Source organism: Alexandromys fortis, unplaced genomic scaffold (genome assembly GCF_014885135.2).
Source record: "Alexandromys fortis isolate MF-2015 unplaced genomic scaffold, M_Fortis_MF-2015_v1.1 scaffold_0, whole genome shotgun sequence".
Lineage (NCBI taxonomy): Eukaryota > Metazoa > Chordata > Mammalia > Rodentia > Cricetidae > Alexandromys > Alexandromys fortis.
In genome coordinates, this window is record NW_026067949.1 from 27,234,966 (window position 1) to 27,258,107 (window position 23,142).

A 23,142-nucleotide genomic window follows, 5' to 3' on the forward strand; every position below is an offset into this window, starting at 1 on the left:
AGAAATCTTTAATAAATAAAAAAAAAAGAAAAAAAAGAAGCACAAAAAATAAAAAAAAGAATAATCTGGCATAATAAATGGTTCATTTAGGGTGGCAGTCACAGAATAACCATACTTTAAAATAATGTAAATATTAAATATTTATACTATCAAAATTGTGATTTGAGGACAATGACTAGGAAACAAACATCGAAAATTTAAAAAAATAAGAATGATGGGTATTTGCTCTGTAAACAAGAAGCAGGGGGCATTGGATGTGATGGTGTCTCTGGTACTTCAGACAGAAAATTGAAATTACTTTCTCTTTGGTAGTGCAAACTGCATAAAAACTTGCACCTCAGCTAGTATATAGGACTTCTAGCTGGCACTGATTGCTGAATTAGTACACTAGGTGCTACTTATTTATCCCTTAAAAGCATGCACATACATTTCCAACAAAAGGTTCTCATCTTTCTGATCAGTTACTTCTCCTAATTTGCATTATATATAGTCTCTAGGATTTAGGCTATGAATCTTTGATTCACAGGCATCCGTCAGCTCTTTCCAAAAAATGGACTACAGTTTAGTACTTAAACTAATTTTAAGTATGAACTCCACCTTGAAACTTGTGGTGCTAGTAGGTTTTATGATCAGAATCTTTGGACAGGCTTAACAACTAAGATAAACTCTCGGGGGCTCACAAACTCACCACTGGTAACTTAGATTACACATGAGAAAATAACCCTGCATCTTTTGCAATAACAACAACAACAAAAAGACAATGCTATTACCTAAGTAATCTCAGAATCTTAACTCTGGCTTTTAATTTAAATCTCATAGAATTTGAATCAAAAGATAAACCTTATGAAGAAAGGAAAATATAGAATGATGATGAAAAAACTATTCAAGTTGGAAAAGAATTAGAATAAACACAAGTTTTACTAGTTGTCAGGACAGAAGGACTCTACACAGATAACTACGATACTCACTACAGCCACAAATAATGTGTGGCTGCAACCTGATTGCTCTGATGTGAGGTTTGTGGAAACTTACCAAATAACCATGTGGTTTTCTTCTACGTTTAACTGATTACTGTTTTACTTCAAATGCTATGTTAACATGGAGAAACAATGACAAGTATTTAAAGGACACATTGCTAAGGATGTAACAATCATAGGTCTAATTATAACAAGACACATAATTGGTTGATTTTTGCATCTAGATCCAAAATGACGTGTCAGTAAAGGATTCATTATGATATCCTACATTTGAATCAATCCGTCACTTATGCAATGTGTCACTGTGCAATAATTAAAAAAAGCATTTATTTGGCAAAATTCTGAATAGTATTTTTCCTCCCGTATTCTTGGAATGGAAATCAAACAGCATACTGAGACAAAAATGAAAAGGGTACTTAGACTGCCATCTAGTACACATTTTTCTGTATAGCATAATTTCCAAAACTGTGAACAACATCTTTAGCTTTAGATAGGGAAAAAATGGAAAAAACAAAAAAACCTGTGCTTAATTGCAGTTGCTGTTTTTACTGAAAGTTGAAGATAGACTATACTTTTCACTTACTGGCCAGATTGTTCTCCTAACTATGAATTTATCTCCATTCTAACTGCTTTTCAGTTCAATAGCACCTCACTTACCTAGTATAGATTTGAAAATTTAATCTACTAGGGATTTCAATCAAAATCTTCATTTAAATATTCACATCAGTCAGTTAATATCTTTCTGCCAAATATTTACAAAGATTTGAGCAAGAAGTGAATCAGCATCCACCCTGTTTTGTAAAAGTCACACGTCCCAAGAGGCTGAAGATCTGGAAGGCACCCAAATATTGTGTTTGAAATGAACAAAACAAAGCAATCTGTCAAAACTAGACTGAGTACCTTTAAGATTGGAACTAACACTGGGTCAATAAATGTCCTAACCTGGCCTGAGTTAATAGTAAGTTAGAACCCTGAGGCCATTGAAGAAGAAACCTGAAGCTCTGGTCCTTCAACCCAGCTTTTGGCTCCTGCAGAAAATGGAATGTTAAACTGCCCTCCCTCCAGGGAATAAAATCTTGACTAAGGTGTGAACAACCAATTTCAGGTCACTTTAATCACAGTCAATTCAACTTAATCACGTATATTTTTATTGTGTTCCGACATCTCAAGAATTGATAATACAATGATATACACATCGCCAAATATGAGCCTTTGACAAAATGGTACTATATTGATACTTAGAAAGAGTAATAGAGTAAATAGTGACATAGTGGAAAAAATCCATTTTTGGAGGTTTCTATGCGAGAGTGGACAATTGCCAAGTGATGTGTTCTTCCTTGAGAAAGACTTCCCTCCAACTCTCATCATTACTTAGTTGCCTCTAGTTCTTTATGTAGGGTTGAAGTCTCCCTTGTGAGCTTCTCGATGTCTGCTTTACCATTTCTATTTTTTTTCCTCATTAAGCACATGTTAGGGCATGTTGGTGAGATTTTATGTATGTAGCTTCTGACATTCTTGGGAGACAAAATCATCAGCAAACTCCCAAATCTTCTGGTTCTTTCTATCTTTCTGTCCCCTCTTCTACAAAGTTTTGTGAACCCTGCGTATGGGAGTTGTATTGTAGATGCATCAACTTTTGTGGTCCACAACTTTATCTTTTAATTGGTTGTGGTGTTCTGTAATGGTCTCAGTATGCTGCAAAAAGAAGCTTCCTTGATGAGGGGTGAGGATTATAATCAAAGCCTTAGTTTGCTTATGCTACTTAGAAATACAGAAATTAATGAACAAGTCTTCCATTCAGTGAGTTAAATTCTGTTTTTCAATTTTCCTTGTTAGAATTAAGTACTATTTGTGATAACTTATGGAGTAGTGGGTTTCATTTCAAACCGGTTTGAACCAGTTTGAACTGGTCTGAACTGATCTAAACTGGTCGAGACTGGTCTGGACTGGCTTGAACCAGTCTGAACCGGTTTGAACCTGTCTGAACTGGTTTGACTGGTCTGAACCAGTTTGAACCGGTCTGTATAGGTCTGAGCTGGTTTGAGCCGGTTTGAACCGCCTTTGAGCCGGCATGAACTGCTTTGAACCAGTCTGAACCAGTGGAGACTGGTCTAAACTGATTTGAGCCGGTTTGAACCGGTTTGAACTGACTTGAACGGGTATAAGTCGGCTTGAACCGGTTTAAAACGGTCTGAACCAGCTTGAACCGGTTTGAGACTGGTCTGAACTGGTTTGAACTAGTCTGAGCCGGTTTGAACCAGTCTGGACCAGTCTGAACTGGTTTTTAACTGGTCTGTATCAGTCTAAACTGGTTTGAGCCAGTCTGAACCAGATAGAACTGGTCTGTGCCGGTTTGAACCGGTTGAGACTGGTCTGAACCAGTTTGAGCCAATCTGAACCAGTTTGAACTGCTCTGAACCAGTCGGGACTGAATTGGTTTGAACCAGTTCGAACCGGTCGAAGCTGCTACGAGCTGGTTTGAGTTGGTCTGAACCGGTTTGAACTGGCTTGAAACCCTCTGAGTCGGCTTGAACCGGTTTCAGCTGGTTTGGACTGGTTTAAACAAGTTGAGACTGGTCTGAACCGGTTTGAACTGGCTTGAACCCATATGAGTCGGCTTCAACCAGTTTGAGTCCGTCTGCAAAGGATATTGAGGCCATAGTTCATGATTCTAGAGAAGCTAAGTAACAAGGTGAACCCTAAGAAAAACATACATAGATCCACCGTGAAAGGGGAAATATACAAGATTGCCTGACAAAATTGGGAGCATGGGGGTAGGGGGAGTAGGGAGGGCAGAAGGGGAAGACCGAGGGGACAAGAGGAGGAGGGAGGAGAACTTGAGGGAATGGGATAGTTGAGATGGAGTAAGGAGAAAGATGAGAGCAAGATAAGAGATATTTTGATTGAGGGAGCCATTAAGGGGATAGCAAGAAACCTAGCACTAGGGAAAATCCCAGGAATCCACAAGATGACCCCAGCTAAGACCCTAAGCAATAGAGGAGAGGGTGCCTTTCCCTGTAGTCAGACTGATGAATATCTTAACTATCACTATAGAACCTTCATCCAGCAACTGATGGAAACAGAGTTAGATTTAAAGTCCACTTGAAGAGTAGAGGGAGTGAGAATATGAGCGAAAAGGTCAAGACCATAACGGGAACACCACTGAAACAGTTTATCTGAGCTAATGGGAGCTCACCATCTCCAGCTGGACAGGGAAGGAAACAGCATAGGCCCAAACTATTCCCTCTGAATGTGGGTGACAGTTGTATGGCTGGGGCAGACTGAGGGCCCACTGGCAGAGGCGCCAGGATTTATTCTTACTGCATGTATTAGTTTTTGGGAACCTATTCTCTTTAGCTGGATGCCTTGTTCTGCCTAGATATAGTAGGGAGGGCCTTGGATGTTCCCCAAAGTATGTGCCTTACCCTCTCTGAAGAGTGGATGGGGGCATGGTGAGGGGTCAGTGGAGGGAATGGGAGGAAGGTAGGGAGTGGGAACTGGGATTGGTATGTAAAATGAAAAAGGACTGTTTTCATCTCTTAAAAAAATTAAATAGTGAAAAAAAAAGAATTCCCAATTTTCTCACTGAATCTGCTGATGGTGATGATGAAGATGTGAGGCTGATGATTGCTGCTGCTTAGAACTTTATAAGCCTGACTATATTTCAAGGCACCCACTTAGTTTTGGCAGCATCTGGAGAAGGAGGTCCAGGGAAAGCCCATCAGGAGAGAAGAAAGATTAACCTAGGGGGTGGGGCAGTGACTCCAGTCAAGTGTAGCTCAGGCATATGCCAATTGATACAAAGCCTGTGCAGGCAAACAGCTTCCTCATGAATCCATACCCCAAACGTTAGGCACTGGATGTAGCTTGAATTGTAATTGTTCTTAATAATAAAAACTCAGAGTCAGCTATCAGGGGGTGAAAGCTGAAGAATCAGAGAAGCAGAGTGGCCAGCCACTAGAGTTCATACCTCTCCCAATGCTCAGACCAAACGGATGATTCTGTCCTGACTGCTTAAGACTGACAGCGTCAGACTGACTGCAAAGAGCTCCTGTCTCCTCCCACCTTAGATTCCCTTCTCTACTTAGCTGTATCACTCTTGTCTCCACCTCCCTAGCGCTGGGATTATAGGTATGTGATCCCAAGTGCTGGAGTCACCTTTGTGTGAGCTCTGTTTCTCTTTTAGAATGGATCAATTTTGTGTAGCCCAGGGTGGCCTTGAACTATCAGAGATCTGCCTACCTCAGTCTCCTGAGTGCTGGGATTAAAGGTGCTTGCCACCACTGCCTGACCTCCATGGCTAACTAGTGTGGCTAGCTCTGCACTCTGATCTTAAGGCAAGCTTTATTTGTTAGATCATAAACAAGATATTATAGGTTGATTACATGGCCATGAATATCCATGGAATATAATTGTTGAGAGGCCTTGCTGACTGATCAAAGGTCGCAGCCTATCATGGCCTCTCAGCTTTTTATTCAAAGCTTGAAGGCATGGGACTCCTGGACTCTCCACAATGAGATTTTCTGCTCTTTACCTGCTGATATCTGGAGAATATCTCTGGGCCTGGAGGACTACCTTATCAGAAAGCTGTCGCAAAGCCTAGATGCCTGATTTATCTTTAGCATGACTCTTGGTATAGATCCTTGCTAGAAGCCTCCCCTGCTGCACATATGGTGACTAAGACTTGTACTAGGAACTCTGCTATAGGACCCTGCTGCTACACACAAAGCCTTATGATAGCATGGTACCACTTAATGCAAATTAGGGATTGTCCCCAGGATTCTTAATCTCATATAATTCTTCCACTCTGGAATAAACCCGAGGAGATTCACTGAAGTCTGTCTCCCCAAGAGCCGTCTCTATTGTACCCATAGCCAGAGGAACCCTGTTCCCTGCTTCTGCTCCCTCTATTCCCACGGACCAGTGTAGCCAATGCTCCCTCTGGGAAGAAGCAGAGTCACAATGTGTAATTGGAGAGAATGAGTGTGGGGAGATCTGTGGGTAGCCTTCTTAGAAATGGAAAGAACAGTATGTGGCTGCTCTTTGCTCCCATCATTGATGCATCCTCCCTGACCCTCCAGGCAGGCACACATCCCCTGGAGTCTGGATCAGTTGCTGGCAATGACACATCCCTCTGGCCTCTCTCGGGTAGATTGCCTATGCTCTGGGTTCAGGACACTGACCATTGGCCTGCACCGGTCAGTTCTCTGGACCTTGATGTGGTCTCTGTCCTCATGCTGCTTTGGTAGCGTGCACCTCAGCTTCTACATGTCAGTAAGAGCCACAAGTGTCACTTGCTGCTTGCTGCCAGCCAGGCACAAGGACTCCATGACCATCTTCCTGAGCCTCCAGGTACGCAATCAAAGAACCCGAGGATCATAGAAGCTGAAAGATTTTCCTGAGACCATGCCACCTCGAGTATTCAGTAGGATCAATGTTTTAGCCTCTTCTCACTTTCCTTCCCTCAGCTCTTGCTGAGACCCTTTCTAAATTTTCCTAAGGTCCTTTGGGTGCACAATCGACCAACCCTGAAGCCTCATCCACCCTGGATTCTCCTCATGTGCGGTGATGAATCTTTGAGTGGTGGTTTTAATTTGGATCCCAGGCATCCTCATAAATACAAGATCACAATCACTTGCGGAACTGATGTGGGCTGTGAGAGGTCATTAATGATGCAGACACAAAGCTAGGATGCAACAGAAACACCATGTGGTTCCCACACTCATCTGATTGTCACACTCCCTGGCCACTTCTCATGTCCCAGCTCAGAAGCCATGATTCACTCCTACCACCCAGCCTCAACCTCTCATGCTAAGGATCTGATCCCAACAGCAAAACAAAGTTTACTTCCTCTTGGGCCACCAATGGGCTCATCAAGCTCACTTACAAAGCACAGGTGGACAACGGTTTGCAAGTAGGAATGTGGCTGACCCCAAAGAAGCTACACTAGAAGGTTGGCACCCAGCATGGGGAAGGCTTCCCTCAACTACATAGATGGAGCCTCTTTCCCATAGTCTTCCAATGCGACCATATACACCGCCCCTTCCTGAGACCCATGCAGCTAGGACAGAATTCATACAAGAGCATTCCAAAACATGTAATATTTTAGGGTTCTATTATTGGTCAACAACTCTAGTAGTGGTAGCCATCAATAGATAAATAGATAATAAAAATATGGTACATTTATATAATGAAATATATTCATCTGTTAAGATAAATAAAAATTTCAGCAAAAGATAAACAACAAATTTCAAGTGAAGTAGTATAGATCAAGAAAGATAAGTACTGTATATTCCCCCTCATTTTGGATGTGAGCTTTGAATATTCAGATATGCATATTTCATTTAGGAATGCTGACAGCATTCAGTATATTAGAAAGAGGCTATCAGGATCTAACAAGGAAGAGGAAATAGAACATTGTGATATAAAGTGGAAAAGAAGAATAATGTAACCGAGAGGGTTAAATGAACTGAAGCATGTGATGTCAGGGCATAGTAGGGAATTTGCAGAAACATTAAAATATTATAAAAAGTCACACGAAAAGCTACTACTGTAAAAGCTCCCAATACAAATATATGCATATGCAAAATAAGTTTAAATGGAGTTATTCTGTAACAGGGAAAAAGATGAAATACAAGACAGCACAGACTAACAAATAAGAGACAATCATTTATTTTAAAAGCCATCCTTTAATTTTTAAAGACTATTCACAACTGCATGTGCTACATATATATGTATATATATGAATCACTATTTAAATATAATTTTGATTTAGTATTTGTGTATACATTTTAGGACTAGTTACTTGGTATTGAATAACCAATTAGAAATTTATCCCTAAGGAAGGATAATTTCCTCTTTTTCAAAGATCTTAACTGTCTATAGATCTTTGTCTCTGGGTGGGGCTCCTTGAGATTTCTTACAAAGACTAAAGGATTGTTGTGTTGGCCTGGACTTTCTAAAGCCACAGAACTGATAGAATGAATAAGTTATGAAAGAGTTTTATTTGTGTGTATGTTTGTGCACGTGCATGTTTATGATTATATTATATTGACTTACATGATATTGACTGAGTAATCCAACAATGGATGTCTACATGCTAAAGAAACTTAGAACCTTGTAGCTTCTCAACCATTAAGCTGGATGGATTCAGCAGTACTGACACAGAACTGAAGGCTTAGAAGATGCCTGGAGAGTTGGTCATCAGTTCATGTTTAAAACCTCAGGAAGGCTGGGCGGTGGTGGCGCACGCCTTTAATCCCAGCACTCGGGATTAAAGAGGCAGGTGGATCTCTGTGAGTTCGAGACCAGCCTGGTCTACAAGAGCTAGTTCCAGGACAGGCTCCAAAACCATAGAGAAACCCTGTCTCAAAAAAAAAAAAAAAAAAAACTCAGGAAGATGGGCCTGATAGCAGCAAAGAATTCTAGCAGCTTCAACAAGGAGAAACAGCCATGTTCAATAGTAGAAAGTGGAAGTGGAAGCAAGTAAGAAAGCAGCTCAGCTTGCTCCCCAAACCTCTCTCTAGCTGGGCTGCTGTAGGAAGGCACTATCCTCTCTGAGAAAGGATCTTCTCTTCACATTTAGTTTTCTTTGCAAATGTCCTTAAGACCTGCCCATAGGAATATTTATTAGTTGATTACATTTCCATAAAGTTAACATTCAACATTAATGATGATGTATTCAACTCTTTTCAATTTGATACACAAATACATCTTTTCATAACCTGCTTAATTTCTAGTTGAAGATGGTAGCAATGCTATAATGCCACATATAATGATATACTATCCAACATACTATTAAAGCACACTGTTCTTCTCCTAGAATAGGTGAAAAAGTCTTTTGGGGGACACTTAATTTTTAAGCCATCAATAAATCAAATGTGATAATATGTATTTACCATCATTTAAATATAAGTATAATCGTGATTGGTGTTACGATACATGGTAAACACATGGGAAATATATTACAAATGCCTGATTATTTTTATGCTATGTACATACATATTCTAAATAAATAAGACAAATATACATGCCAATTAAAATTCTCATTTCCGAAATTTCTCATGTATCTTTTAGCCAGTATTAGTACCATGTTCTACCACCCATCCTCCACCCTCCACAAGTACCTCATTAGGTCTTAATTCTTTAACTTAGAGGGGGTTGCCCACACCTTCATTACTAAAGAGTCTGGGGAATTTATCACCTTGCTTGGATTGTTCTCCTATTGAAGTTAATAATAGAACAAGGGAACATCAAGAGATGCCGAAAAGTATCTTTTGTACTCCAGACATACTCTTTTCTCACTTCATTGTTGAGAGACACTCCAGTTTTCCCCAGATTTCTTTGAATAACCATGGCTTCCAAGAGTGCAACTTGACTCAATGGCTTCAGGAACACAATGTTTCCATAGAGATCTTACTTTCCAGTTCAGTGGAAAGTTTGTTGTAGCTCCTGGCAGAATGGAAGATCTTACTTTCCAGTTCAATGGAAAGTTTGCTCTGCCTCCTGGGAGAATAACTTTCTATTTGTAACAAAAAGCACTAGACTAGCAGAACTCAACATTATGGCGTCAGGAAGCAGAAATATTTATATTAGGTTACTATGGCTAATGGTAAGTGGTACCTTTCTCATTTTCACTTCTTAATGTGAAGACCCATTAATTATACCTATGATAGAAACAGTATTGTACATATTGTACATCAGATGTTGATTCAGAGCATTTAAAACTTTTTGGAGACCCTTGGTAAGTGCCTGCCACCAGGCCACTTAGTTGGCCTGATAACCGTGTCTTTGAGAGGTCATTTCATCATTCTACAAGGCCAGGGTACAAATGAAAGCTGTAAGATCTGTGAATTTCATTTTCTTTGTTTTCTGTATTAGTTATTTTTTTAATTATGGTAGAAAAAAAACACCTCACAATAGTAATAGGAAGGAAGGGTTTATTTGGCAAACACTCTGCTGTGGCAGAAAAGACATGGTGATAGAAGTGGGACACATCTCTTCATATTCTGTGCATCCATGAAACAGAGAGAATTGAATGACAGTATTCAGTATTTACTTTCTCCTTTTTTGCATTCTAATACCTTAGTGCATGGAATGGTAGCACCCATGGTTAGTGTGAGTTTATCCACCCCAATTACTTAGTATAGAAACTACCTCAAGGACATGATCATATGGGTGGTAGTTTGAATGTCATTGACCACAGAAACTCACAGGGAGTGGCACTAATAAGATATATGGCCTTGTTAAATAGGTGGGGCCTTCTTGGAGGAAGTGTGTCCCTGTGAGGCTCTGCTTAGAAGTCTCCTATGCTCAAGGTATGCCTAGCTTGGTTCACTTCCTATTGACTTCAGATCAAGATATAGAAGTCTCAGCTCCTTCTCCAGCACCATGTCTGTCTGCACAGTACCGTGCTTCCCATCATAAGGATAATGGACAAAACCTCTGAACTGTAAGCCACCATAATTAAATGTTTTCCTTATAAGAGTTGCTGTGGTCATGGCGTCTCTTCACAGAAATATTAATCCTAAGACAATAGGATTTGTTTCATTGGGAATCTAAATCCCTTCAGATTGACAATTATGATTAACAAACACACTTGTTATAAAAGCCTCAAGTCACTTTTGGCCTATTAGGCATTGTGAATCAAGAAGGGAAAAATTTCAATCTCTCGATATATGACTTTAATATTAATCTTCAACATTGTTATTGAGATAGCTAAATCTTCCTGTGGCCACAATACCACCTATATTTTTAAAAAGAAAATAATAAGCATAGTCAATTAAAGTGATTAGCTGATCTGTGCTAAAATTTGGAGAAGTTAGATAGCTTAAACTCTGACATCACTTATTTAGCTCCCAAATTTCCAAATTACTATTGTCTAGATTACACAATGTTGTTATACTCAATGACTTAGTGAAAACTACTTTCCTTCATTTTTTAAAAGGTGATATATGCAAGAATTAACTCAAATTCTATATTCAAGATTGTTTGGTTCATCTCATTAATTAAATATCATAATCAAAATGTCATAGGCCGATGATATGTCTCAGCATGAAGTTGGGTTCCCAGATCTCAAATGTTAGTCTGAGAGACTCAACTCATGAGTTGTCTTAAGACTTCTACAAACATACGATACACATTAGTGTCTGTACTCACACAAACCTGCACAACGGTAGGCTGGGGCAGGGCAATAACTCGGGCACAACCCAGCAAGCAATCGCACAATGTATAAGCAAAATCAGCCAAAACAGCCTGTCAGTGGACTAACAGCATGTTAACTAATGACATGCACTCCCAGCCAATCACAACACTCCTGTAGTGACTGCCAGTTTCACAAGGACCAACCAAAAAATGATCCTGCGGCAGATCAATTTCCCTAACCTCAAAAAAAAAAAAAAAAAAAAAAAAAAAAAAAAAGGTTTTACAACAAGGTACTGGAATCTCTGAGTCTCTTGTGCGTTTCTCCTTTATCCCCAGGAAATGGGGATCAAACAACAGGCAGCAGCACCAAGCCCACAGAAACTACAACTGACACCCAACATTAATGAGCCTTTTCCTTTTGCTCACTTTTTGGGTCTTCCTTACCTTCTTTTGGGTATTTTTCTTGCTTGCTTGCTGCCCCCACTGCTGTCCCCATCCAGACTCTCCCCCAGCATCTTGAGCTTGCCCCCCTTTGGATGTTTTCAGTGAGTTGACCAATATTTTCATTTCCTAAGCCCTTAGTGAGTTGGGTGCTTTTTTCCTATCCCTACATTTTCTTTTTTTTTCCCCCATTTGTTTTCCTGGTTAGGAGCTCTCCATTATGATTGGGTTCATCCCCATGCCTCCACACAAGGGCTGACCACCCAGGAACCAATAAAGAGCCAGTAAAGCATCCTCTAACAGGTCCTGTTGCCTGGAGATACTGTGTGAGCATATGCAGTGGACTAACAAACTACAGAAGTTCCTCACGGTAAGCAGCATATTCAGTCTGGGAATCCTACATTTCCTTTCCCTTCCATCCTTGTTCTCTTGTGGAGTCCCTCGTGGCCTGAGAGAAACATGACTTCTTCCTGGGGCCACTCTCAGGGATTGTCTGAAGGCTCTTGTGCTTTACAGGGAGTCTCACTGCTCTTTGGAGTGTGGACTGATAGATTTCCTCTCCTAGTCTCTCTTCTCAGCTAATCCAGTTACATGACCACGTATGAACGACCATTAGGGTAGTGGCTTGTCTCTTAATTCACAGAAAGACTTTGGTCTTTGGACTGTGGCTGAAGCCCCTTTCCCTTCCCGAATTGGAATGTTCTCCTCAGATGGCAGCAACTTCCACTAGTTTGACCCTTTCCTCTATACCCCATCATGGACAACCTTGTGCAAAAGATATCCCCCCTCTCATTGGAGGCCCCTCCACCATATCCTGAATTCTCAACATGGGATGCAATGGAACTGCCACATAAGCCTTCCTGCTCCTTGTCCCCCAAGGTACCTCACCCTTCTGAGTCTGTCTATCATTGGGAAGATATCCAGTCCTCTGCCCCTATGAAGGCTGGAACTAGGCCCACATCAATGTCACCTGTCCCTAAATCTCCCCCTCAGTGTGTCTTGCAGTTGCCTCACACCAACAGCTACCCCTTACCAATCCTTTTGCAATCCCTGTCAACATGGGTCCCAATGCAATTGCTCAACCTTGGGTCCCTACTCCACTTACACATTTGGCCCTAGTTAGAAAGATAGCTGAGTACAACTCTGAGTTTCCTTATTTTGGAAGTACTCAGACGATGGGTCATGCAGCTTCAAACCCATTACAATTGGTTCACTAAGTTAAAGGTCATTCTTAACCCCTCAGTTTTCCTCTAGTGGTGCTCAGCCTATGATGATGGAGCAGAGACCCAAGCCCCATATAAACTTACAATTTTGACTTAATTTCACCCTCAACATGTTTATTCGTTGTGGACGATACATTGATCCTCTGTCACAACCTATGATTGGCCTATATGCCTATTACCAACACGTATCTGACCTAGCCTTCAAGACCCTCAAACTTTGTATGTCCCAGTATAGCGTAAGCTATTTCGACAATCTTGTCCAGCAGGCTGTGAGACTATTTCCTGAATTTTTGACCCATGTCATGAGTGCTGTTGAAAAGCACATCCTTTCTGGGCCTACCAAGGATACCCTTATTAAACAGCTAACCTGGGAGGGATTCAACACCATTACCCACAATGCATTTGTACTTGTTAGAAATGAGGCTATTCATAAGTGGGTTCTATGTATCTATTGATACATCAAACGGGCCCATTTCCACCCTTGCAGCTTCCATGAATGCCTTGGTTAAGTTCAAACTTGAGAAGGATGATAACTCTGCTCCACCAACCATTTTTGCTGGGGATGTGTACAGTCTGGCCACTTATGTAGGAACTGCCCCAGGGTTTGTCCAAAGACCAAATGTCCTAAATGCCAAAAAGGCTATAATTTGGCATGAGACTATAGAAGTTCCCAACAACAGCCTACACTCCAAACAGGGCAACCCTCAGCCTGGCAAGTAAGAGGGAACACTGACCGCAGCAAACCCAAAAGTTTTTTGAACCCTCCCCATTTTCCCTCACTCTCTCCTGATGACTATCTTTCTACATAGTTAACCCATTAAAAGATTGGTAGACACTGGGGTCAGTGCCATCATCGTCTCCCTCAGTGATGCCAAAACCTTCCCACACTGGAAGTTTGAGGATGGCCCCACCATTCCTGCAGTGTATGCCGACTCCACCTCTAAGACTACTGTTCAACCTGTTCATTGGAAGGACTTAGATGGTAACCAAGGCAGGTTCTGCCTTACTGTGTCAGATGTCCTCAGCATCCTTTGGGCATGGAACCTTTCGGAGGAAATGCTGTCCTTACTGCTGATGATAAGGTCTTTTTATGAGGATATAATGTTGTACAGGCCAATCGGGGCAGCCCTGCTGCCCTCACTAAATAGGGCCTAACTCCCAATTCTAAGGGCCACTGACCATCATTCTAATGGTTGTGTTATTATATTTGTGTCTATGTCTCTCAAACCCTGCAAAGAATCACACAATTCCTTTCTATAGAAAGTACAGAAGGATAGAAATAAAATCTTGGGAGGTTTCGAAGCTAGTGAGACGGGGAGTTAAGTTCTAACAAATACTGCTAGTACATTTACTCCAAAAACAGTGAGAACACAAAGCTCACAATTCATTTCCTAAGGTTAAATTTAGATATCATCCTTGATGGAGAATATTTTCAAGTCACCCATTTATCAGTCTTTCTACCACCTAAAAGTCTTGCGGGGAAAATCAATCTCAGTGAAATACTCGCAAACTTTTTGGCAATTCAGTAAGTCAGAAACTTCAAGTAAGGAAGACTTTGTCTTGGAAATGTCCACCTGATGTGATTTTTTTTCAAGATCATTTATCAACCATGTTGAGCTATTCCAGAAAAGAGTCAGTGTCTTGGTTTTTGGCTCTTTTCCTAGAAGACATAAAATGTTGCTTGGAACCTGTGGAAAGTTTAAATGAATGCTTCTTGCACTATTTTCCTGTGAAAAACGGTGATATGTTGGAAGATCATTCACCATATTTGAAATATTACCATTACTTTTAATAGTTATCATAATATCAGCTCAAAGTCATAAGACTTTCCAATGAATGATGATATACAGGAATCAATAGATAAATGATAGATAGATAGATAGATAGATAGATAATAGATAGATAGATAGATAGATAGATAGATAGATAGATAGATAGATGATTGACTGATAATCTTATTCTTATTTGGGTTAGGTTTGACTATGTGAAATGCTTTGGAAAATGCAGTATGAGAATGGCTATTGTATTGCTCATGTTCACAATGGAGTTTTGCAATTTATTTTATGATCTAGCGCAGACTTTCTCAAATTCCCATATTTTGCTACAAGTAGAGCATGCCCCACTACCTCCTTGTACTCAAGCTAGCCTGACAGAATACTAGAAGTAGGTGTCTTATAAGGAGCCAGAATTTGATTCTGAAGCCAAAGCACTAATAAACAATGGCCATTGTGAGGTTTACTTTCTGCCGGGCATATGTTGGTCTTCTCAGGATTCACATGGCTAAAAGGGTACATAAGCTTTCTGGAGATGTGACATTAATTCCATTCCTGATGGGTTCACCTCCACAATCTAACTACTCAGCAAAGGTCTCTCATCATATTGGATTCTAGTTTCAAAATGTAAATTATTAGTGATATAATATAATATAGCATCCAAATAAGGGTAGACTTGAGGCTGGGATCTGAAAATGAAAGAGACATTGGGGCAGATTCATAGGCCACTTCTAACCTGTAGCACTATCACAGCTGGTTCAGGGTATTCAGGAAATGGAAAAACTAAATGCTTTCTGTTTTGTAGTAATTTTGTTTTGACTATAGCATAATTTTACAAAAGCTACAAATTACTTGAGAGTTTCAAGCGATTTGATATTCTAAAAGAAAAAAAACAGACAAAGAATAAGTATTTCACAATGTTGCATGACATTATGAAGTTATATAGATGGCTGGCAATTCTTGGGCTGCATTTACTCACGATACATTGACAAATGACATGACTCAAACTGAGGTTCTTCCTAGTGAAGGGTTTTCACATGGAAACCCTTATTGCCATTTTATTGCTGATAGTATTATTGAAAAGTATACCATCCTAGCATTTTAGGCTCGCTGCCCTTCATCTAATTCACAATGTTCTTAGTTGAACATATTTTTATGTTTATGAATACATGTTATGCATTCCTAGGTTTTTAGTGAATTACTACTTTGAACTAGGAACCTGTTAGTCTGTTCATATATAGAGTATATTTTAAGTGAGCTGCCAGCACTGCTTCGTTTCCCACATCTTTGCATCACTAAAATACTCTATGCCTACTGTAAGCTTACCCATTTCCCTCTCAGCAGCCAGTTTTCTGAAATTCCTGGATCATGTGACCTCTGTACAATCTAAAGAGTCTTAGAGAAACCATAACCCTGCTAATACAACACATTTGAACTGAGGTTCACATGTGATTTGTTTGGGATCACACTCTCAGAGGGCAGCTACAGCTATAACCTAAGATTTCTTCCTCATTGTTTCTGAACCAGGCTGTGTGGTTTTTTTGTTTTTTGGGGTTTTTTTTTTTTGTTTTTTGTTTTTGGGGGTTTTTGTTTTGTTTTTTATTTTTTTTCCCAAATACGAATGGATATCTTATGTAGTTCGATTTATTTGAGTATAGAAAGACACGGAGAATTCCAAGAACTAGGTACTATATCATTTAAATACACATGACAGAAACATTTAAAATTTGAATTGTCCAAATAAGGGTAAGGCAGAGTCAGGGTGAAGCCATGTAGCCCTGTCAGAGGCATATGCAAGATGCCAGACAGAACTTTATCAGGTAAACCAGAGCCACGTGGCGAAACACAAATTAGTGGAGAAGGGTTAGTTTAGGATATAGCTAGCTAAAAATATGCTTAAGATATTGGCCAAACTGTATTGCAAATAATGTAAGTTCTGTGTGGTTACTTCAAGTCAGGATGATCGGGAAACAAACCAGTGGTCTTCCCGCAACAATGGTTCCATCATTACATGTGCACGATATTCTTCCAGAGGACCATAGTTTAGTTTCTCATTCCAGGTTGGGCAAATCACAGTTTCCAGTGATACCCAGCCCACAGACTTCTCTCTTCTGGACTGTGCAGGCATCTGTACTCACACATGTATAGGCACAAATATAGATAATTAAAAAAAATCTTTAAAATCTAGAAACATGTTTAGGAAAAAAACATATACAACAATAATTAAATAAGAAGGAGCCATGAATTTATGAGAATGGGAAGGGAAGGAGTACAAGGAGGAGAAGAAATTTGATGGAGAAACAAAATGGTGAAAATTATGTAGACATTTATTTATTTATTTATGATGTTTCAATACAGGATTTCTCTTGGTAACCCTGACATTCTGGTCCTCATTCTGTAGACCAAGCTGGCCTCAAACTTAGAGATCTGCCTGCCTCTGCCTCCCAAGTGCTGGGATTAAAGTTGTGCACAACCGTGGTATCAAGATGAATATACTCAACAAAGTCTTTTATAACAAGTTACCACTGAGCTTAGTGAATGTTTTGTCTTTTCTTTTTCTTTCTTTCTTTCTTTTCTTTTCTTTTTTTTTTTTTTTTTTTTTTTTTTTTTTTTTTNTTTTTTTTGACGCTGAGGTTCAGGCGTCTTAGGATGGCCTAAAACTTCCTGTGTGGCTAAGGATGACCTTGAACTTGGTTCTCCCTTTTTACCTCCAAAATACTGAGATTACAGATCCAACTGTTTGCCAGGTTTAGGGATAAAACCTAAGGCCTTGGGCATGCTCAGCAAGCACTCTACAAACTAAGGTATACAGACTGACTTTACCAAGTTTTTACAAAAATGTTTTGTTTGTAAAAATTTACTCAGAAATAGTACATTGTACTTCTTGTCCTTTATGGAAAAAAACGTCCATTATTCCTGATTCTCTTTTAATTTAACAATTCTGATCTTGTTAAACCTAGTGGAGATGCTAGTTCTACCAGAGGGGCATTAGTTGCCTGGGGTTTCCTCTTTACTTTGACTTGCCAAGTTGAACATGGCTTTCATGCAAAATACACTTAAATGTTATATTAGCATTTCCCCAATGCTTCCTCTTCCCATCTGTGTTGATAAGCATTTAAACAGGTCCAGTAAAGACATTTTTATATTACCTCTTCAAATATGAGCCAATGTTAAAGTAGCAGCAACTACGGTGAATAAATGGAAGTACGTGATGCTTTACCTAATTTGCTTGGGTTAATATTAATTCCTAGTTAGCAATTGCTTTAGCAACTGTAACAACAAAGGGACGTATCACACCACGTGGCTTTCTACCACACGCGCAGGCACAGCGATGCTGACCTTGAAATTCCGTTCTCTGGAGAAGGGATGCTGAGGCAACGTATCAACAGTACATGCTGTTTCCCTGGTGTGAAGTGTGTCTTCTTTCTTCTAAGAACTGTATAGAATGAAGGCAGACATTAAGACTGAAGAAACTCATGGCTTCAAATGTAAAGAAATGATAAACCAAAAAAAAAAAAAAAAAACATTTCAAACTGCCCTCTCTGTAATTCTTTTTGTCACTTCCTTTAAGGCTTGGCCTAAAATTCACCTTAGAAAGAAATCTTTCTTTCCCTTCCATCTGTGAGTAAGGTGACCTTATATTTTATTTTCTAAGTGGAACACCGTTGAGAGGGAAACAGTGCTATAAATAATAGAGTCAAGACAGCAGGCATTTCCAACTGCCCCTGACACTATCATGAAGCAAGCAGCATTCCTTCAATGTTCTGATAGTATTTCTTACAGCTTTTATTTATTTTACATTCCACATACGCTACTATTTATATTTTATGCTTATTTCTCTGGTCTCAATTTGGCTCATAATATCCTCATGAGTAGGTAAGATGTCCTTTACCTTTTATTTCCTCAGATGCTAACATAAGTTATACCCACACTGTAGACACACAGCACATGTTTGAAAGCAGTGTGAACAGTCACTCCTTCGTCAAGGTTTCTCAAAAGCACCCTGCATTATAATCCCTTAGAGAAACTGAAACACACTGGATAAGGAAACTGCCAAAGCTGAGGAAGCCTAGATCTTCAGGCAGCAACCTGGTTACTCGGGAGAGTCACACAGCAGTTACATATGAGAGCTGACAGGCTCCAGGTGTGAGAAGAGCTGATCCTTTGTCCCAGCTGATACAATCAGGCAGGAGGAACTACTTCCTACCAGTAGAACAAACACACTATTTTATTCAAACTGATTGGATTGGAGTCACTCCTGATAGGGAGTGCAATCTGCTGTATTCAGGCTACCGATTCCACTGTTAATCTCACCCCCCCCAAAAAAAAAAAAAAAACTTTAAGAAGACACACCAAGAATAATGATTGACAAATCTCGGCGCCTCATGACCAATTCAAGATGAACAATGAAACTACCTTTCACTGAAACTGTTGTACAATAGGTATTGCAGTGGCTACCCCTTCAGCTAATATCGCTTGTATTTACCTGTGGAGATTGAAGCTATCTGCTTCATTTCTACTAAATTTACTCCAAAGGCCGGCAGTCCTACTTGTTAGTTACTATTATTATGCAAACTTAGAAACTATGATGACTCAAAGATGGGCCAAGCACCTCTTCCTTTAGAGAGCCAGAGATCTCTATTATTTGGAAGAAGAGGTCAGACACACAAAAGATGGACCCACAGCCCAGGCAATAAACTGTCTGCAGTTCAAATGGGGGATAGAGAAAAAAAAGGGGGTACAAAGTGTGGACATTTTCAGTCTGAAAACCTATTTGAATAAATTCCATATGGTTTTATTTATTTATTATGTATACAACATTCTGCCTCCATGTATGCCCACGTGCCAGAAGAGGGCACCGGATCTCATTACAGATGGTTGTGAGCCACCATGCGGTTGCTGGGAATTGAACTCACAACCTCTGGAAGAACAGCCAGTGCTCTTAACCACTGAGCCATCTTTCCAGCCCCTCCATGTGGTTTTAGAAGCATGCAGTTGAGTCCAGTTCTATAAGATCTCAGATCTTAAGAATGTTACTTATTCTACCATAAAATATGAGATCAGTAAAAAAGCTTTTCATATGTGTATCATAGAACTAGAGCCAAGTAAGCAACAAGTAAACTGCATTAAAATTATTGTTGTCATTGCAAGAATTTTTTTATTATATGGGCAATTACTTTTTCTGCTGTTATTACAATGTGGAGAATACTAAACCTAAATCATTGTCATTAAGAGGAAATGAAAGTATAAAGCAAGAAACTTAGTTAAATAAAACAATTAAAGTAGGATAATTTGTCTGATTATTATAAACATAGAAGTGTACTTTGTATTACACCACTGAGTTTGCGATCCCATTTATATAGATAATTAAAGGAGATGGGATCAAAAATAACTCAAAGAGCCACTGTCTAAAATATAATCAATGTTTTGCTAGATATCCTCCCTATTTTTTCAGGATAATATCTAATTAATGTGAATAAAATTAACAAATAACAAATAAAAATACAGAGTGGAATATTGGTTTTCAAAAGCAAAGGAACTGAACAAAACGTGACTGAGACATTTTCAACTGGCAAGCATACAAAAATATCCCAATTCATCAAAAGTTGCAAGGTCACTAGTAGTCTTACCATCATTGAGGAGTTTTATAAAAGCACTCACATTTCAGGAAATCAATGTGAAAACATTCATACCAGAATTGGGCTATAAATAATATTATTTAGTTCAAAAGAAATATAAGCTTGTCATGGTGATGCATACATGATATCACAGCTCAGGACTCAGGACACTGAGAAATGAGGGTAGCAAGTTGAAGGCCAAACTGGACTACTTAGTAAGACTGTTGTGAAATATTGAACTATGCAAAGATGTGTTGCATTAGTTTAAATATGCAAAGATGTGTTGCATTTTTTTAAACTATGTAAAGATGTGCTGCTGTTTTACTATGCCTGCCTAAAGCATCTGATTAGTCTAATAAAAAGCTGAATAGCCAATAATGAGAGAGGATGTATAGACAGGACTTCTGGGCAGGAAGAATAGTAGGAAGAGGAATTTAGGCTTGAGAAAGAAAGGAAAAGAAATGCCAGGGTGTTGCCAGGGGCCAGACAGATAGACATAGAGGAAGCAGGAAATTAGGACATACAGAATAAAAGAAAGGTAAAAAGCCCCGAGGCAAAATGTGGAACAAGCCTAAACTAAGGCCAAGCATAAGTCCCTGTGTCTTCATTTGGGAGCTGGTTGGTGGCCCAATATATAGCAGGTCCAGTTTCTTATAAAAAGTCCTTGATGGGGTAGTGTAAGGTTTCAGGTATGGAGTTCTAAGGGAGCACTGGCATGAATTATCCTTTGGAGTTTTCTTTTGAGCTGTATAGAGGAGATAGAATAAGAACTTGCCTTTAGTCTCTGGAGAGGATAGGGACTCATTGGGAGAATGACGGGATTAAGACTCGGGACTCTTGCAGAGGGGATGAATAGATTTTGTGTTACGACCATGAACCTATGTGGAGAGGAAGGACATCACAGGTGGGATGGTTTCATTCAGGTATGGACTGTCCTCAGAAGAAACGAACATGTTTAAAGGTTGATCTAGCTGCTGAGATGTGAGCTCTGACCTGGTTAGTGGACTAAGCCATTGATATAGTCATAAATTGATGACAATATTAGGGGGTATTTGAGACTTGCAAAAGTAGAGCCTCAGTTAATTATACTGCTGAGATCAGATCCTTAGCGCCACTCTGCATAGTTGTCACTATGTACAGAAATTCTTCTCCACTGTGTTCTGTTCACCGATCCATGTTGCTTCCAAGCAACCCTGGATAAAACATTCTGGATTGTGAACCAAAATAAATATTTCCTCATGTAAATTGATTTCAAGTACATAATCATATAACTATATATTTAGGAGTACATAGGAAAAGAATATGAGATATTGACATTACCCAGATTGATTATTATGGCTCAGTTCAAGAGGCACTGTTCAGCGTGACCTCCTTGAATAGTCAATGTTTAGGTCAATGACGAGCATGAGAAAGTGAATTGATGATTGTGATCTCCCTTTGATAATTTACCTAGAACAGCCATTTGGTTGCTACCCCTTTGAAAGTTCATTTTTTTAGCTTTGTTTCTTACATTAAAACTCTGCAAAAAATAGCTTACATTTATTCTACATTTTTATTTGCAATAAGATGCTACATGTGCTTTTCCTTTGGTAGGAAGTCCTTGTTGTCTTACAGGTATTATTACTTAGAGCATGAATTCATTGTGCAGTTAAAATAGGTATGAGAAAAATCAACTTGACATTGCTTTGGCCCTGAAGGTATTTTCTGGAAATAATTTTAAATACATTCCTGCTATGCTTAGCTGTCAGACGCATTTCATCAAAAAGTGGTGGACAGGGAAAAATTCAGATTCATTGAGAAGTGGCTGTTTTTATCTTCATTGCTTTCACATTCTTAGCTGTGTTTACCCCCAACTTTCCCACCAACACTTACCAGAGAGATACATCAAAATTGCCTGATATATCCTATTCCAAGTACAAAACTTAACATTGAGCCTTTGCTCTTCATCTTCAAAGACTTTGCAAACATTAAGTAATTAAAGTCAATGACACTTTGGAGAAGTGGTGTACGTCTTTATCACCATTACAAAAGTAGAGGCTTTCTGAAATAAAACGATCAGCCTAGGGCTACCCGAGTTATTATCAGGGGTGGACCTAAGTGCTCTCTCCCTTTCTAATTTTGAGACTTCATTTCATCTGGCAAAATCCTAAGATTAATTCATGTTTTCTTTCCACATGATTTTTGTTAAAGCATCGATGTATTCTCAATATAATTTGTGCATCTGTGGTAAGGAATTTGGATGTGGAAAACTCCATTTTAGTAGCCAGTATGACCTTTACACAAATTTTCTTGTAGCTGGTTCTGATAGTGAGAAATAAATGTCACTCTGTAAGTGTGTGTGTGTGTGTGTGTGTCTGTGTGCCCTGGCTTTTCCTCCTTACTACAAGCATGTGCTTCCACACACAGCTTTTGTGTGGGTGTAGGTATGTGAAGTCAGGTCCTCATGCTTGTGTAGGAAGCACTCTGTTGACAGAAATCTCCAGATTTCTCCTGTAACTAAAGATCAGATGATGGATTTAATGGATGGAAAATGTAAATTTTTGTAAAGAGCAAATAGTTGATAAAGTTCAAAGAAGAAAACAAGCGTCTATATTAGCATGTGTTAAACATTTAGTTCTTGCTAAGAACTGTATGTGACAGAGAATTAATCATATTCTAAATCCCCTGGGTTCGAGTAATGCTCACATGAATATTCACCTTTAAGTGCTAAGTTGTACTTACAAATAAATTTCTCAAATGAAGCACAAGTCGGTTTTTTTTTTTTTTTTGGAGTTTCTACACTAAATATCTCAGAGTGCCTATGTTTTATACCTCTAAAGTCAAGCAGCTATGCAAGAGAGAGTCATGTTGGCACTTCTCACAAAATTAGTAGAATTTGCCCCTTGTCTGGCTGATAAACAGCCTTTGGTGAGCTGGACTCCTGTTGCTTGTCTGCTAATTGGCCGGTTATATTCATCTGGTGTTTCTG